Source organism: Brachyhypopomus gauderio, unplaced genomic scaffold (assembly GCF_052324685.1).
Source record: "Brachyhypopomus gauderio isolate BG-103 unplaced genomic scaffold, BGAUD_0.2 sc77, whole genome shotgun sequence".
NCBI classification, from domain to species: domain Eukaryota; kingdom Metazoa; phylum Chordata; class Actinopteri; order Gymnotiformes; family Hypopomidae; genus Brachyhypopomus; species Brachyhypopomus gauderio.
In genome coordinates this window covers 800,053-818,701 of record NW_027506898.1, presented here as the reverse complement: position 1 = coordinate 818,701, position 18,649 = coordinate 800,053, and the positions used below count along the sequence as shown (strand labels likewise).

Below are 18,649 nucleotides of genomic sequence, written 5' to 3'. Positions count from 1 at the left end.
GAAGAATGTTTAACAAGTCACAGCTGTAGTTTGGACGCACACACAAAAACAGCACAAAGAAATCTGAATCACAGCCACTGTTTATCTCTCTCTCAAACATATGCATGCATAAAAAGCAGAATGAAGTATATTCATATTTTCAAACTAGCAGGATTCAGGACAATAGAAGCCCAAGTAGAGAAGGTTTCATTCATTCTTACAGTCTGACCAAGCCTCCTTGCACAGACCTCTCCAAGTATAAATCACACAGAACCAGTTGTTGTTCTATTAGTTTTTCTAAAAAAAAAACAGTTCTACACAAAATGGCTACAAACCAAGAAAATCATCATGTCATGACGTGAATGTGCACAATTTAGCACAATGGCTGATTATTGTCTGTAGTGTCTGGACAGGTATATGTTAAAAATACAAATGCACACTTCTTGTACTACACACTTCTCACACTATTTTGTCAACCTCTCCCTCCCTCCCTCTGTTTTCTCATTTCCTTTTTCCTTGAAGTCCTGTCCCAGTGTCACAGACAGAGCGTCAGAATGCTTGATCAAAAGTGTGAAGTCACTTTTTGACCCACCCACCATCCCACATGCTGTCGGCCCTGAGGGTGAGTATTTCAATTCGTCCTCAGTGCCCTACATGTGTGCTTTAAATTAGGCCTAAGTGACTCTGGGTCTCTGCCCAATCCAGGGTGCACCTGTTTGTCCTAATGGCTCTCAACACCTGTAGTCTGACTCAGACCAAGGAGTGAAGGGTAATGTAGTTTGTGTGACAGTGAGGTTTAGTCAATGGGCTGTAGGCTGATGGTTTCACACTGATTAATCCAAGAGCGAGTGCATCCATTTGTGTGCATGTGTGTATACAGGAAGTTAGTATGACTAGTGGTAGAGGCAACCAGCCCATAAAAATGTATTCTTCCCAAATGACTTTTAGCTCTCATATCTGGTCATTCAGCCTGGAATGTTTTACTGAACAAGAAAAAGAAAGTCAATATCAACAAATCCGATATGCGACAATATCAAGAAGAGTCAATATCACATCTTAACTGTTACATTTTGCATGGTAACCTTCTCATACTAATGAAATCTGTTGACTTCCAGGTACATTCAATCTATTTGAAAAGATCACAAACTCAGCATCCCTGTTTTCACCCCTTCAAGGACAGAGGACAATTTCTGTCAGTTTTAAGACAATGTGCAAAATTCTCACCTGTTTCTTTTCCTGAGGAGACAGTCAGAGCAACTACATCAGAGTATAGGCATGGTGTAACTAGCTGACTCATTCATAAGAAATGGTACAACTGCTACACTGTGACACCGCCCCTTTAAGAGAGCAGTCACAGAAAGCCACAGAAGTCACCCTAACACTGCATCATTAATCTTTGTGGAGAACTGTTGCTATGGTGACCACTTGCCGCCACAGATATGTTCATGATAGCTGAGGTGAGAAATGTTGTTATGGCTCATGTGTGATTTGGATTGCAAACCTGTTGGTATTGCTGTTGGTATGTTGGCAAGCAGTGGGGGGTGGGGGGGGCATCATTACCAGAAAGCAAGATGACCCGTCTGGCTGACCCTACTACTGCCAGTGGGACCAGTAACGTGTACTGTACTCTGAGGTGTCCTGGATCTTGAACCTCCACCAAAGAAAAGAATGCAATTTCATAACATCAGACACTTACCCCAAATGATACTGTGGTATAAAATAAACTGGAGGAGTATTGCCTGTAGCAGTGCCTGTTTTTCTGCAGCTGTCAGATCAAATTTAGCTTCAGGATCTTATGGTAGTATCCTAGTAGTTTCTTTGCAATATGCAACTTCCACTGCGTTTTAAAGATGTACTTCGGTATGTTTTACATCCTCCTAAAAATTCAAAAAGCAGCACTTCAACTAATTTTACTGCTATAATGAATTATGATATTGTGGTTTGTTGATTCCGACACCCATTCTAAGACACAAACATCCCTCATGCTCACAATAACACCAACACAAGGGTCTAAAAATAGAGATCAAATGAATTTGCTGCAAGTAAACTGCATAATTTTGAAACTGCTGAATGTTCAAAGGCAAAGTTCTCTGAGGCAGCTACTCCATGGGGAAATAAGCCAGCACTCTCAGTTCCCAAAGCAGAGGACAGTGGTCTGTGTGACCTTGTGCTGGACATTGATCTGGATTTTCAGAATGACACAATTCTCACAGTGTGGACTGAAACATAGGGTATGGAGAGAAGCTACAGTCCACATGAAGAGAGAGAGAGAGAGAGAGAAAATGCAGCCCCAAAATGATTTTGCATAACCTGCTTTACATACAAGGCCTCCATGACACTGTAGACGACTTCTGCAAATTCTGGAAGTGTTTTGCTAGTGCTAGTCACTGTCATTTGGCATGGAAGCCATGGGTGTTGGATTGATGCTCCCTGAAACACGGTGAAGGACACCCATGAGAATGGATGTGTGAAATGACAAAGTGCCTGGAGCTTGTTGGGAGGTTTGCTTATGAGGATTGAGGGCAGAAAGAGGCAACTAGGGTAGAGGAGGTTAATGTACCAAGCACATTTGCGATGAGAATGGTACATACAAACACTACAGAGTATTAGCAAGACGGAGCTGGGGATGTCTGCTGCTCCTGTGTTCTTGATCACTCACTTGCTGAGTCAGTGTGGACAGAAACTGAATGCATTTTTTTTGGGAGGGGAGGATGAGAAAGAGAGATAAAGAGGTTGTGGGAGTCGCATTTGTTTGTTTTCAGTAAAACAGTATTTCAAACAACCGCTTGACTCTGTATGAAAACAATTCAAGCCACAAAACACTTCACACACACACATACACACACAAACACTGAGCCAGGAAGTGGACATCAGGGGGAAAGCGGTTTCTGCTGTGATGCCAATTTTCCTTAGGAGAGGAAAACAGAGTCAATGCAATAGGCAAGAGTGCAGAGATCTGCTCATGCCATGAGTATCTCACCAATTTAAACGCCAACCACAAATCCCACTCAATGTATACTAACAGGATTCCTTAGATAATGTCAAAAAAAGATTTTTGAGCCAAGAAAAGATTTTTGAATATCCCAAATATACTGAAGCAAGAAAGCAATTGTGAGCACTTGTGAGTTATGACAGTAATACAGAGTGCATGTTTTCACCTCGCTAGCAGATATAGACAGCTCTTTGTAATTCATGGATTTGTCCTTATTTCTGTGGGTCTTTATTATTTGGATTATTATTATTATTATTATTATTATTATTATTATTATTATTATTATTATTATTGCTCTCTAAACAATCATGGTGAACTGAATAATTAAGGAAAGGTGAGTTCAGGGCATTTCCATGAAATGCATTTTATGGAATATTGTATGTTTTAATAAAGCTTAAAGATCTAGATAGCACGTTCAGGCTGTAATGCTTGACAGTTGCGTCACTAATGTCAACGTCAAGCGCGCTGCCTAAAGGTTGTGGGTCCACGGAAGCTGGGCTTCTTTCCTACACCAGGAGTTCGTGACTAAGACTGCTTCACATTTCCATTAACTTCTCTGTTGTCATGTGACCGCATCTGACGTCTAAAATGTGAATTTGTGACAAAATAGGCTGCTATGGAATAAATGCATCTTATATAAATACAAATATGATATTAGGCTTGTAAAGTAATTAGTTGAAATGCTATAAGGTTGCTGGCACAGTAAACAAGGCTGGGCAAAACAACTACAAAAAAATCACAAAGAAATGTGGACATCCGTTACTTACTCGGGCGCAGAATATATAGTCAGTCAGAGGGGCTGAATGGATGCTGTCGTGTAGCGGAGACTGGATCCACGTTCCTGTCAATTCTTGGCTTTACAACTACTGGCACTGGCGGTCAAGTCCGTGGTTTAGCGATCCTATTGCAGTCCTCTTTCGTCCAAAAACCACAACGTCAAAGCATGAACAATGTCGATAAATGTGACTTTAAGGGGCTTAGTCAACGCAACTGTCGATAATACTTTAATGGTCGACAAAGTAGCTGCGTCTATCCGCTTGTCTGCGCGTGTGCATACAACGTCTAGCCGGTTTAACAGTGGAAACGCCTTTCTCTCTCTCTCTCTCTCTCTCTCTCTCTCTCTCTCTCTCTCTCTCTCTCTCTCGCTTCCGCCCTCTCTCAGCTCTTCTTTTCCAGTCACACTGTGGGACACACATACAAACCATCACGCGAAGAGAGAAAGAGAGAGAGAGGATTTTTTGGGCCTGATGTCACTATTCGCTAATCCCTCCTCTTTTCATTTTCTACCCTCCCTTCATACAGAGCTCCCACCCGTCCCTCTCCCACGCTATCGCATTTGTTTCCGGCGTGCATTCAGGCCGATTAACCAGTAAAATACGATGTGTACATTTTATAATGGCATCACTTTTTTGTAAATGTAAATTTTGAGCCGATGGTTCCCCTCCATGAGGACGAGGACGCGTCCAGCTGTGTAGGGGAATGGAATGTCCGTTGACTTTACTCTAGAGTTGTGCGGTACCTCTGCTGGCCATGAGGGTCACTAGACTAGGAATCATTAGGCCTAATGTTGAACTCCATCATGTGCGCCAAATGAGTTGACTAGATATAAAAATTCTCTGACCATGTAACATTGAGAGACCATACGCAACAGTGTCCAACAGGAAAGTCAGATGCAGAAATCACTATTATGATATCTTAAAATCACAACTCTTGAGGTTATGAGACTTCAAGGTGGAGATAGTTTTAACACACACACAAATACACAGACACACATACATAGAAAGAGAGAGAAAAACTGCAGAAATTATATAAACATTTATTAGGATTCAGAGATTTTGTTCCTGCCAAATTCATATCAAATAATAATACACAATTCGTATCTCCTTCTTCTGTGTCAAGATGGAACCACTGGCCTAAGCCTTTTTCAGCTGGAGAGAGAGCGAGCGAGAGAGAGAGAGAGATGCATTCTAAGCAGGAAAGGTGAAGGGACTTCACTATGTTAATTCTCAGATTAACTGAAGCTTTTAAGACACTCAACAAATGAGATCTGTTCTCATTATGCTTTAAGCATGCTGTTTAGCATCTGCCTACAGTAAACAGCTACTAAGCATTAATATACAAATGAAGTATAAAAACCTTATAACGTGATGTTTATATTTAACCATAAAGCCAGTATTGTTGGTAGTAAATTTTTTTGTTTTTGTTTATACCTCACTGTCAAGCCTATTGTGTAGCACTCAGTTTATTGCAAGGCTTAAGATAATGTATATTTATACACCAGCTGCCTAATCAGGAAGCATGACTAGACAGGATGTGCGTGCCCCAAATCAATGCAGTATGTAACCAAAATGATGCTTCCAGTACACCAAAGACACATATTTGACGTGGTACTCCTACCGAATATTCCAGTATCAACCAGAGCTACCGTTGCAGTGGTGGGAAATCTTCCCCTAGTAGCCGGACCCTTTGTCTGTTCACGTGTATGATTTGCATTTTTTGTATACTGGATATTATACTGCATACTACTATGCAGAATTGTCACATAATGAAGTACAAATATTTCTTTACTTTACTAAAGTGTTTATCTATACTTTTCTGCAGTAATAATTTTTCAGCCAAAGTTTTACTTCTACTCCTTACATTTTCATGTAATTATCTGAACTTTCTACCCCTTACATTTTAGAAACATTCTCGTTACTCCTATTTAATTAGCTTGTTTTCAATCTGGCTTGTCATAATTCACCAACAACAACAAAAAACAATTATTCAGATAAATCGCGCCATCCAGATAGAGTGGATTTGATTGTGGTGGGAGAGGTATAAATATATACCATTCTGATACTCCAGCAATGACATAGCAGACATATGTATGAAGATGTTCATGGCAGAGACTCGAGAACTCGAGCAAAATGTCCAAACTAAGCACCAGCGATGAGATTGGTATCCATGAAGACCAGTTAATTAACCCGTTTACTGTATAACAAAAGCCCTCCATTATATGTTTTTGAATTGTTATTTGTCTTGTCATCTGTGTATTTGTCGTAATGGTAATAAATGTTTTGTGTTGTGCACCTCTCCCTCACCACCCTGACAATATGGTTTTAATTTATGGTTTGCATTTTACTAATATGCATTCATTTTTAATAGGCATATATGCGGCTTAAACAGGTAGACTAGTGCATCCATAATTTTTAAACATTAACATTTTAAAATAACATCATTATGGCTTTTAGAAACATGTTTTTGGGGGAGGGTGGTAGTGTCCTATAGGCCCTGTGACGCGGCCTACGTTTTTGTCCTTAATGGCATTTTCCCCTTACATTACTTTTACTTTTATACGTAGTTTTGAAACCAGTACTTTTACACTTTGCTTGAGTAAAAATAACTATTTTAAACCCTAGTATCTAGACTTCTACCTGAGTAATGTATGTGATACTTTTGACACCTTTGCTACTATGTATGTAGTGCTGCATGAAGTGTAGCATTAAGTATACAGAATGTAGTAGTTTCATACAGAACCAAAGGATGTTCCATGTGAAGCTCTTCTGAGTAATTTTTTATTATGTACGAATTTGAAAGCATGAATCCTTCTCTGAAACTGCAATCCCACAATTGTTCAACAACCAATAGTTCCATTGCTTTAGTTTGGAAAAAATGGTGGACGTAGATGAGGAATATTTTTACAAATGTAGGTTTTTACCCTTTCTTCTTTTAACAGTTTACTTTTCTGGAACTTTGCTGAACTATTTATTTATCAGATTTGAGCAATTAGGTTAAGATCAGTTCAGATCAGATTTAGACAGGCAGTATTGTTACATGAAACCAATGTTAGCTTAGTAGGCTAATAGTTTGGTGTTCGCTAGCTTACTTGCAAACTCGGGTTGAAACTACTAATGTTAATTGTTTAAATTTATCTAACTCACTATTCGGTTGCGGTTTCTGCGTATGTGTAACTTGAAGTACGTGAGTAATTATGATTAATAATTACTTTGGAGGTCAGATGAGATAATTAGAAGGCAGCACATACCTGTTATAAATACTGTAGGCTATAAGTGTTATGAACCAGACCTCATTCGTTGGGCTCATTCTTTGCCTTTGACCTTTCTTTCATCTAACTGACTGTGCAATTTTAATTGAGATGAAAATGAAGACAGAGCTGTTATGACAGACACTTGCGTTATCTCTGTATTAACTTTTTTGCTTCATGACCTTTTTTAAGGATCACAAGATTGGGGAAACTTGTTTTTTTTTTTTTTTTTTTTCCATCACAAGATTAGCTCAGTTAGGCGAAATAAAAGAATCAGTGAAAGCCAAACATCCTAAGGTGGTGGACAGAAAAGGCAAACTGCATGAGGCCACAGGAGAATTCAACTGGCAGAGAGAAAAACACACAAATGAAAGAGGAGGTTGAGAAAAAGTTTAAAGACAAATAGGGAGTTTTTCCTTTCCTTTTAATTTGTGATTCATGTATCAAGAGAGGTGAGAGAAAAAGCAACAGAGAAAGCATACTGTGTGTCAGCTGAGGCTCTGGAACATTCCTCACTCACTGATGCATCTGAAAGGAATTGGCTGTTAGTGTGTGTGTGTGTGTGTGGTGAGAGAGAGAGAGAGAGAGAACTCAGAATGAGTCAACAGAAAGACAAACAAAGAAAATGCAGAGTCATTCTAAATCCTCTCTCCGTGTCTCTCTGTAGTGCTGTTTTCACTCCTTGACACCAGAAATATGGTAAGTGGGGGAGTGCGATTTTGTACCATGGTTTTATACAAATCTAGTTCTGTTTATTAAGTGCTATTTGTATTTTGGAAACATCCAACAATCCAATCATATGGAGATATCCACTTCTTGTCCAAACTATGTAAAATAACTTCAGAGGTAGTACACATTAATGACGGGTAACGACACCTGGTTGTAAACAAACCAAATATTAAATTTGTGCCAGTCATGCCAACAATTTTTACAGTAAAATGTTTGAGTGTGTGTATTGACCACATTTTCACCTGGTAGAGTGGTTCTTTCAACCAATCACACACACACACACACACACACCACACACACACACACACACACACACACACACACACACACACACACACACACACACACACAATCATAGCTGCAGATCTTCTAGTAATCACTCTGTTTTGCTAATAAGCTTATCTGTAGGCCTTGTCGAATTTCTCTTATCTGTAGGCCTTCCCCAATCTCTCTTTAAATATAGATAATCACGTCATACCATAATTATAGACCCAGTTAGGTCCCAAAGCCTTTATACAGTTTACCTTTGACACCCTACTAATTGCACTGTAAACTAAACTGCACTGCAAACTGTAATAAAAATGGATCCTCTTACTACATAAGAGCTGCACTGTTTTATACAAATGCCTTTCTTCAACAATATTATCTAATTCCTTGGAACATTCACGTTATGGAGGTATTAGAATCCCAAGGCAGACCACTATAAAGCTGATATTTTAAGGTTGATTTTGAGAACACAGACCAAAGTCAGAACCCAAGAACCACTCAAAGTTGTCTCAACCATTAATCCATTAGGCTTGCAGTTACCTGGCAACAGGGATTTTGGCTTTGACAAAGTATCAAAACTAGATCAGAGATCTGAATGTTTTCCATGCATCATCAATGCCTCCTGCTGCATCAGTGAATCAAGCAAGTTTAGCAGGCCAAAAGTTTAGAAAGTATGTAGCAGGGCTCCGTAATCTCACTGGCACCATCCTGGTCTACTCATGGAGGCATCCTTGGTGGTTTTGGCACTGCAGTCAGCCAACAGCTTGTCCAGGCCCCAAACACAGAGCACTGTAGATGTCTCTCTGTGCCCATTTGGCTCACATATGGATGGTGGGCGATGAGCACGATGCATAATATCAGTGATCCCACAGAGTGGCAGAGTGAGTGAAGGGCAGGAGACAGTAGGAGACATTTCAGAAATCAACATGTCCTTTTGTGTCCTACATGTTCTTTTGTGTCCTACTGCTCAGGCCCTCAGTCCCAGTGTGCCTCGGGCCACCAGAGCTCCGGTCGGTAAATAATGAATTATGATACTGATGAGTAAGTAGTATGGTTTCATTTTTGGCTGACCATTTGTTAGTGGCAGAAATAAATCCTTTACCACTACTTAAGATTGAATGTACTAGAATAGAAACAGTACATTTGTGGTCTGGGTTCAGGGGCCACAGGGTTATAGATTAACGGGTCATTTGTATCAAGACCTAAGACTCTAAGATGTCCAGCAGGGTGTGTAATGGCTAGCAGAATCAAAAAGGCAGAATTATTGTTGCAGGCGGAGAAATCGTGTGTGCCAGGTTGCCAAAGTGTCATCAACCATATCTGGTTTAAGTGGTCATAAAGAAACTATTTTACAAGAAGTGTAAAATGAGAGTGGCTATCCGTGTTCCCTAAGACATAAAAGTCTCAAATCCAAAAGCTTTATGTGCACAAGTAAGATTCCTGTAGGTTTTTGTAGTAATGTAATATAATGTAAAATGTAAAAAAATGTATGCCTCCAATGAAATAAAACCAACAGTTTTAAACTTTATATTTGATTGGCTTTAAGACAGTCAGCTAACGTCTATTCATTTCAACTGAATTTAACTGTAAAATGCTTTTTACAAATTTAGCAAAATCTTAATCTGGGTCCAGAGCCCAAATGAAACGAAGCAAGTAATAATATCTAAGTTGGAATGAAGAAAAAAACTTGAGGAGCCAACACTGTAATATGTGCTCCATATTTATTTAATCGTTAAATAAATATGGAGCAGGGTGGCCCGAGGCACACAAAATAACATGTAGGACACACAACAGCAAAGAGTGATGATTAAAATCTCTCAATAATCCAGGGCATACTGTTTATGGATACCGGATGCTAGACAGTCAGGGGATAAAGGACAGCGATCAATTAATTACATCTGAACATATGACTGAACAAGGATTCATTTGCAATAATATAATATAGTATGAAGCTCATGAATGTCTCAGATGCTGCAAAGTGTTGGAGTATGCAGAGGTACCTTGATCCAACAGAGCCAAGGACAGTAAGCTCCCAGAGCTGAATCAGATTACTGCTTTAAAAGTCTCAGAAAATAGTGGAGAACATTCTAGATAAACCAAGAACTGATATTTGGATCGGATCGGCCGCCGATATTTGCAAAAAATGCGTATCGGTATCGGATCGCAGGGGCGGACTGGGGAGAAAAAGTGGCCCGGGAGTTCCTGGCAGACTGGCCCATATATATATATATATATATATATATATATATATATATATATATATATATATATATATATATATATATATATATATATATATAGTGTGTGTGTATATATATAAACTGTATATGAATCTATACATGGCACATAGTGTATATGTCAGCTTTTATTGTGTAACGTTTGTGACGGGCAGGCATGACGCAAATGCAGAATTCAGGGGGGGGTTTAATGAAGATAGTAACAATCACAACTACAACACAGAAGGCAGAGGGAGCTAAGCAAAACCATAGGGAGAGGACACCAACTAGTCAGGTAGGCTAAACAACAGGGAAACGTAAACGTAAGATAATAACAAACCGAGAACAACGTAAGCATAAGACAAGGGAAGCAATGATACAAGGAGAACTAAACAACATAACTATCACTAAGAACACGAAAGAGACACAGAACTACTAAAGATTACAAAGGACTAGGGATATACATAATGAAGACATAGGCGCTGAACATGGGATTACAAAACAATACAGCTAAAACACAACAGAGAGGAAGTATAAGAACAATAACATGAACAGACCATCAGGTAGAACGGAAGAACAGCGAGGGACTCACGTACAGGGAATGACCGACAAGGGAATGAAACACTCGGGGTTCTTTATACACAGAGACAAGACGGTGAAACGAGACTCAGGTGTGTGGGTACTAACGATGAGGGCGTGACAGACAGACGGAGGAACGAATGGGAGCGGGGAGCTAGGCGGGACCAGGGAGGAGGGAGAGGCTGGGCGTGACATATTGTCATATGGACAATATTACTTCCAGCAATAATATGATTACAAAGCCACATAGTGGCATATCAAAATAACTAACAAACTTAACAACTTGACCCTGACAAAATACAGGGGAAAAACAACTGGAAGTCTACTGAAACCTACATTGTTCACTCAGTGAGTAACCTCTGCAGCTTTTCTTTTTTCTCTCTCAGCGTTTCAGTGCCACCCGTTTGGTAGTTTGTTTAAACCAGGGTTGCCCACACCTTTTCAGCTTGCGAGCTACTTATAAGATGACCTACCTACAATAAAAATGCAAAACACATGTGTTTCTTCTATATTATAATTATTATATTATTTAAGTTATTTTATTACTATTTAATAGTATTACTATTAATAATAGTATTGCTATTTAATATCGTATTAAACCAAGGACCCAATCAAGGTCCAGGACCCCTTATATTTTACTCGACGTCTTCACTTTTTTGGTAGAAACGCCTTCTCTCTCGTTACATTCATCCATCTCTGATTAGTTTTTCGGGTTTGTTGTTTATGGAGTGATTTTTGTTTCAATAGTTCCACAAAAGCAAAAGTAAATCCAGAAAGTATGTGTTATGAATGCAAAACAGATAAAAATACATCAAAAGTATAATTGGTTATTTGAAACTTATTTTCGTTTGCATTTTGACAAGTTTTTGGTTCCATTGTTTTTGTTTTTTTGGATTTTCCCAGTAAGGTCTTGTAACGTGGCTTGCGCCACGGAGCGAGGAGACGGACACAATCGCTGAGAGGAGCGAGATTTATTAAAGGGAATACCAAAATCAGAGTCGAAAGGACAGGCGTGGGTCAAACCGGGAGGGCAGCCAGAACAGGTAAGGTACACGGGCATAATGGGACAGGGAACTTAAACACGACGGGAGACACGGAGCAGGCAGAACAAACACGGAAAACAGAAACACAGCGTAAACTCACGAAAGCACGAACCGACAGGATGAACAAACCAACTGATAGACAAAATCACGGATGACACGACTGGGGAATGACGGGAATTATATACATAGAACCAAACTAGGGACAGGTGATGACAATGACACAGGGGCGTGGTAACAAACGAGGAATATCAAAATAAACGAGCAGGGCGGGACAAACAGGCAGGGAACACAGACATGAGGGAACCCAGAGTGACAGCTACGAGAGGGGGCGTTGCCCTACGTGACAGAACCCCCCCTCAAAGCGTGCCACTCCGGGGCACGCAAGGGCAGACAGGACAGGGACAGCGGACACAGGACAGACCGGAGGGACAGGACCAGACAAAATAGGACGAGGGACCTGGGACACGGCAGGGACTGGAGACAGGGAGACAGGCCAAGAGCTGGACAGGGACGTGGTATGACACGGGACACAGGGAGGCTGGACAGGGCCAGGAGCAGGAGCAGGGCCGGACAGTACAGGACTGGGGACAGACACGGGAGTGGGGCCAGGGGACAGGGCAGAGGCACACACTGAGGCAAACACGGCTTGTACAACCGAGACTGGGACAGGAACAAAGTGGGTCACAATCTGGGGAACAGACACGGGAACCGGGACAGAGAGGACACCACTGGAACCAGACACAGGGACGGGCACAAGGACACGAACAGGCACACACACAGGGACTGGGACCAACACAAAACCAGGGACAGAACATGGGAGCAAGGGGAACATGGGCAAAGAGACAGGGGCACATGGCAGAGCAGGGGGCACAAAGAGTCCAGGCCCAATAGAGGGCAGCACAGTCTCTGGGGACACAGGCGCGGCCGGGCGGCGGGCAGCGGGCACAGGAGCCGGCAGACGGGCAGTGGGCACAGGAGCCGGCAGACGGGCAGCGGGAACAGGCAGGGTCCGCTGGCGGGCAGCGGGAACAGGCAGGGTCCGCTGGCGGGCGGCGGGAACAGGCAGGGTCCGCTGGCGGGCAGCGGGAACAGGAGCCGGCGTGGACGACCTCTCCTGGGTCGCAGGGACAGGAACCGGCGTGGACGACCTCTCCTGGGTCGCAGGGACAGGAACCGGCGTGGACGACCTCTCCTGGGTCGCAGGGACAGGAACCGGCGTGGACGACCTCTCCTGGGTCGCAGGGACAGGAACCGGCGCGGACTGCCGACGGGCAGCGGGAACTGGAACTGGCGTGGACTGCTGACGGGCAGCGGGAACTGGAACAGGCGTGGACGACCTCCTCGGGATCGCGGGAACAGGCCGCAGACGTGACATGACGTCCTTGGGGGGCGGAGTCGCCGCACTGACGTCCTCGGGGGGCGGAGTCGCCGCACTGACGTCCTCGGGGAGTGGAGTCGCCGCACTGACGTCCTCGGGGGGCGGAGTCGCCGCACTGACATCCTCGGGGGGCGGAGTCGCCGCACTGACGTCCTCGGGGGGCGGAGTCGCCGCACTGACATCCTCGGGGGGCGGAGTCGCCGCACTGACATCCTCGGGGGGCGGAGTCGCCGCACTGACGTCATCGGGGGGCGTGTCCGCCATACTGACGTCATCGGGGGGCGTGTCCGCCGCGCTGACGTCCTCCGGGTTCCGAGCCGGCCACTCCTGGGGTGAGTGGCTAGTACTCCCCCCCAAAAAATTATTTGGGAGCCTTAGGGGAGCGGCTTCCGGGATCATCGGAGGGAGGTCTGCGTCACTGGGGTCCTGGGCGAGCCTGGAAGAACACACAGACACAGAAGCCTCTCGGTTGCTCTCTCTGCGACGGCTCCGCCTCCTCCGAGGCGTCGGGAGCTCGCAGTGGCCGCCGAGAGCAAACCGAGGGTTAAGCCAACGCTCGTCTGTGCGCTCATTCCGTCTGCCCGCTGCTTGCACCACAGGTTGCTCACGCCTGTGGTGTTCGCCAAGCCGGGCAGACACGTAGCGCTCAATAGGAGTCTCATCGCGAAAGCCAGTTAAAAGTGACTGCACTTTCTTCTGTGAGCGACGAGACTTCCTTGTTCCCACAGCGCCAGGGGTATTCCTGTCTCCGGCTCGTTCGCGCTGTAACACATGAGAGTTAAACTACACGGAAGCAGCCAACAACTCGTTGCAGCGACTAAACTCACCGGAGTCTCGCTCTCTCGCTGTGTCCTGGTTTGATCCGTGATTATGTAACGTGGCTTGCGCCACGGAGCGAGGAGACGGACACAATCGCTGAGAGGAGCGATATTTATTAAAGGGAATACCAAAATCAGAGTCGAAAGGACAGGCGTGGGTCAAACCGGGAGGGCAGCCAGAACAGGTAAGGTACACGGGCATAATGGGACAGGGAACTTAAACACGACGGGAGACACGGAGCAGGCAGAACAAACACGGAAAACAGAAACACAGCGTAAACTCACGAAAGCACGAACCGACAGGATGAACAAACCAACTGATAGACAAAATCACGGATGACACGACTGGGGAATGACGGGACTTATATACATAGAACCAAACTAGGGACAGGTGATGACAATGACACAGGGGCGTGGTAACAAACGAGGAATATCAAAATAAACGAGCAGGGCGGGACAAACAGGCAGGGGACACAGACATGAGGGAACCCAGAGTGACAGCTACGAGAGGGGGCGTTGCCCTACGTGACAGGTCTTTTGCTTCTGGAATCTCTCTTTGCTTCTGCTTCGTTTTTTGCTTCTGACTTTTGGAACACATTTCACGTGTGGGAGGGGCTTAGATGAAGGCGTTCTTCTGCACTCTCCATTGGTCACTGATTCCAGACTGACACAGAGCTCTGAGACTGCCTCTGGGACCAAGCCACGCCCACCCCACCAGCTTCCCAGCGTTTTCAAACATGGCGGAACGCGGGGGTTCTGTTTCGCAGTTTGCGAAGGGTGACAAACTGCTACTTTAAAAAAATCCAATTTACAATATTATTTGCACTTATGGCTTTTTAAGCCTTGGTTCGCTGATGCCATTTCTGTTTGTTATTTATTATTTTGTCTATTTTGAGTTTATTAATTGCTAATTAAACAGGTCAGTTTCTCCTTACCAACCATTGTGTATTATTCAAACACACGAAATTCAGCTGACTACTTGTTATCAAGAGTAAAATGCTTTTCAACATGAGTTTGACAACAAAGTAAGTTGGCTAAATAACTTTAAACTTTAATACATGCTCGGATATGCCGGTATCGGTATCGGATCAGAAGTGCAAAAAAATATCGGTATCAGGTCGGAAGTTCAAAAAGCTGGATCGGGACATCCCTAAATGTAACCATAATGTCACAGTATGGAGGACCCCCTGCCGGTTGCCCCTGTCCACAGGCAGTTGTCCTGTTTTTGTTGCGTTGTGTTTGTCCTTCAGGTGGGCGGGGCCTATGATCTGCCTCACCTGATGGGGTGAGGCAGATCATAGGACAGGGCAGTCATGGCCTGGCGGTAAGGGAACTGGTCTTGTGACCGGAGGGTCGTGGGTTTGATTCCCAGACAGGCCATGACTGAGGTGCCCTTGAGCAAGGCACCTAACCCCAACTGCTCCCCGGGCGCCAGGGCTAGGGCTGCCCACCGCTCTGGGCCATACCTGTCAAGTGTCCCGTTTTGGCCGGGACAGTCCCGTATTTTACCGCTCTGTCCCGGCGACGTCCCGTATTTTTATTTTCCCGTATTTGTCCCGTATTTTCAGTTTTCAATTTTTCTTTTTTTAAAGCATTCATGTGCCGCTCCAAACAGAATTCTGTCACTAGCCTCGCGAGAACTGCCACCCAGACTACTGCAGGTAGCAGTTCTCGCGAGGCTAGTGACAGAATTCTGTTTGGCGCGGCACATGAATGCTTTAAAAAATATATAAATTAAAACTCGCGGGTTTAGTGTCGACAGTGGGAGCAAACGTGGAACAACAAATCAGGATTTAACGAGAGAAGGCAGTCCTGCCTAAAAAGCTAAGCGTACGTGTAAGTACCTTGACGAATGCGACAGGGAATTTATTTTCCTAAAGAGGAGCATGAAGGGGCACAGCTACTCATTCTGTAAGATATGTAGCTGTGATTTTAGTGTCTCTCATGTGGGAAGGAACGATGTCCGTCAGCACGAACAATCTGCCAAGCCCAAACGCGGACTAAAGGCACAGAAATATGCCCAGGAGATGTCCCCATTTGTAGCTAGAAATACCACTAGAATTTTTAAATTTTTTTATTCATTTGTAGTTCAAAACATATTTGGGGTGTTTTTTCTTCACTTTTGCCACTCCAAAGATGTTTTCGTTTCTCCTACAGCCTCGATTGCGGCTATATGCAAATAACTGATTATGCAAATTAGGCGATGACGTAATATACGGGAAATGTCCCGTATTTTTAAATACAAAACTTGACAGGTATGCTCTGGGCACGTGTGATCCACAGCCCCCTAGTAACCACTAGTGTGTGTGTGTTCTGACTGCACAGATGGGTTAAAAGCGGAGGAGAAATTTCGATTGGGGTGTAAAAATCACAATTGACAAAATATGGCACATTTCATTTCATGATGGTTGTTTGTCTGTCTATATACGTCTTGTCTTTGTACCAGTTGACTGCTGGTTATTATATCCTTAATTTGGATCGAGTCACAGGTTTTTGGTTTGCACACTTTTTCTCCTTTTTCCCCGAGATTTGGCATGATCACTTACATTTTATTTCACACTCCCTGCCCGTCACACATAAGAAAGTCAATTTTGTGAATGCTTGTTGATTTTGCCTCTACATATGTACTGGAAAAGACACCTATTAACATTTTTTTTCTATAATAAAGAAGTATAATTAGGAAATTTATTATAAAAATAATAACTAAGACATTTAATTACTGGTATAAAACTTGAAAAACACATAATTCCTACCTATTTCGTATCAAGCCTATAAATAATTATAGAGTCAGTGTTTCAATCATCAGTCCAAAAATATGGGAAATGTCAGCCCAAATAGAAAGATGAACTAACCCAAATATGGGAAGAAATTAGACACATTTTTTTCTAAATCTACAGACATAGGGTAGGAGATAATGGTGAAAGATACAAAAGCGCTATATTAAAAATGAACTTGACAGTTTTAATGTTAAATTTGAATACTTAGCTCTGAAGTTTGCTTCCTCTGTGGCTTTACTCCTGCTGATTTATCATTCTCCCTAATCTTCTGCTAATTTTGTATCAGAGTTAAAGGACCTGCTTACTGCAGCCACTGCCACTTGTTCTGTTATCATGTTACTGGCAAATTTTTAATATTCATGCTGATATCACTTGTGCATCGTCTGCAGAATTAATGAATGTATCTGAATGTTTTGGGCTCACTCAGCATGTTGCTTCCCCTACACACAATCATGGAAATCTACTTGATTTGCTTTGTACATCTGGTGTTCTAGATATTTCAGTCTCTGGCTCTGCCATGGGCTTTACAGATCATAAGCTTATTGAATGCTATTTTAGCTTGCCCTCTCCTAAATCTCTCACCAAAGCAATTGTCTCTTGTCATAAGTTTAACTCCATTGACTCTCAGGCTTTCTCTTTCTCTCTTCCTACTTCATTTCTCTCTGACATCTCCAAGATGTTTTCGCCTGATGATATTTTCACATTTTATAACACTAATGTTTCTTTCACACTCTTTCATACAAATATTTTGCTCAAGGCTAGACTGGTGCCTGCTACTCACTTTTCTCCATGGTTCACTCCTGAGCTTAGACTTGTGAAGGCTGAAGTTAGGCTTCTTGAGCATCTATACAAAAGACTGAACTTTCAGCCCATCTTATGCTTTTTAATTAGCAGGTGTCCACGTATAAGGTAGCTTTAAACACTGCTTTCTTTCTTATCCAGCATAATCTTAATCAGCATCATCTTACGGGCGTGTTTTGTCGCTTTACCCGCATTTCCTCTTGACCCTGGCACCCTCTTAAGTGAAATGTCTTTGTAAAAAAAGAGAAAAGAGTACATAGAGTGTTGGATTTTTCAAGGAAAATGTAAAATTCATGTGTTCAGAATTGCTTCCCAGATGTGGAAAATGTCACTGTGGTCAGTTTTTATGCATAATGCACTTAAATAATTGTTTAACGGAGTAAAAGTGTTGTTGAAATTGCACATAATTTTCTTAAAAGTAAAAGTAAAATGTAAAAGTAGAAAGTTGTTAATAATATATTTAGTAAAAGGACAATTCATTTCACATAAAAAAATCATAATTTACTTCTTTGCACTAATACAAAGAAAAAAATGAGTTTACTGGTCTGGCCCCCTTGAGATCTGATTAAGTTGTATGCGTCCCCAGACCAAAATGAGTTTGACACCCCTGGTCTAGAGCCACGTCTTTCATTGCTTTTATGGCCAGCTTCCAGGCCGTTACATTCCTGATATGTGATTGGACTATCCTCAATGATTTCCATTAGCATTCAGACAGATTGTTAATTGACCAAGAGAATACGTGGAAGAATAAACTTGTTGAACAGTTTACATCTCAAGTTGGCACATAATTTCTTCCAAATTAAGAAAAAAATATGTTTTATCCTTACAAACAAGCAGTGATGGGCAGTATCGCTGCAACATTACAGTTAACATTTTTTAACTATTGTAGATTGGCAGTAGCGTCGCTGATCTCTAAATCAAATAACTAAATCAAATACAGTTTTATACATTATCAAGTAGCGACGTAGCGTCCACAAAAGCTACTATCGAAGCATGTGCATGCATATGGAACCAGTAAACTGGCCGAGAGCGACACTTACACA

General features: G+C 42.6%; 1 protein-coding gene across 1 annotated transcript in view; it reads right to left on the bottom strand.

Moving 5' to 3' along the window:
• Positions 1-4,118, bottom strand: part of pea15 (proliferation and apoptosis adaptor protein 15) — a 33,251-nt gene extending 29,133 nt beyond the window's left edge. Inside the window, exon 1 of the mRNA XM_076990681.1 lies at positions 3,739-4,118. The gene's annotated coding sequence lies outside the window, so the exon portion shown is untranslated. The remainder of the gene's footprint in view (positions 1-3,738) is intronic.
• Positions 4,119-18,649: the final 14,531 nt, after the last annotated feature.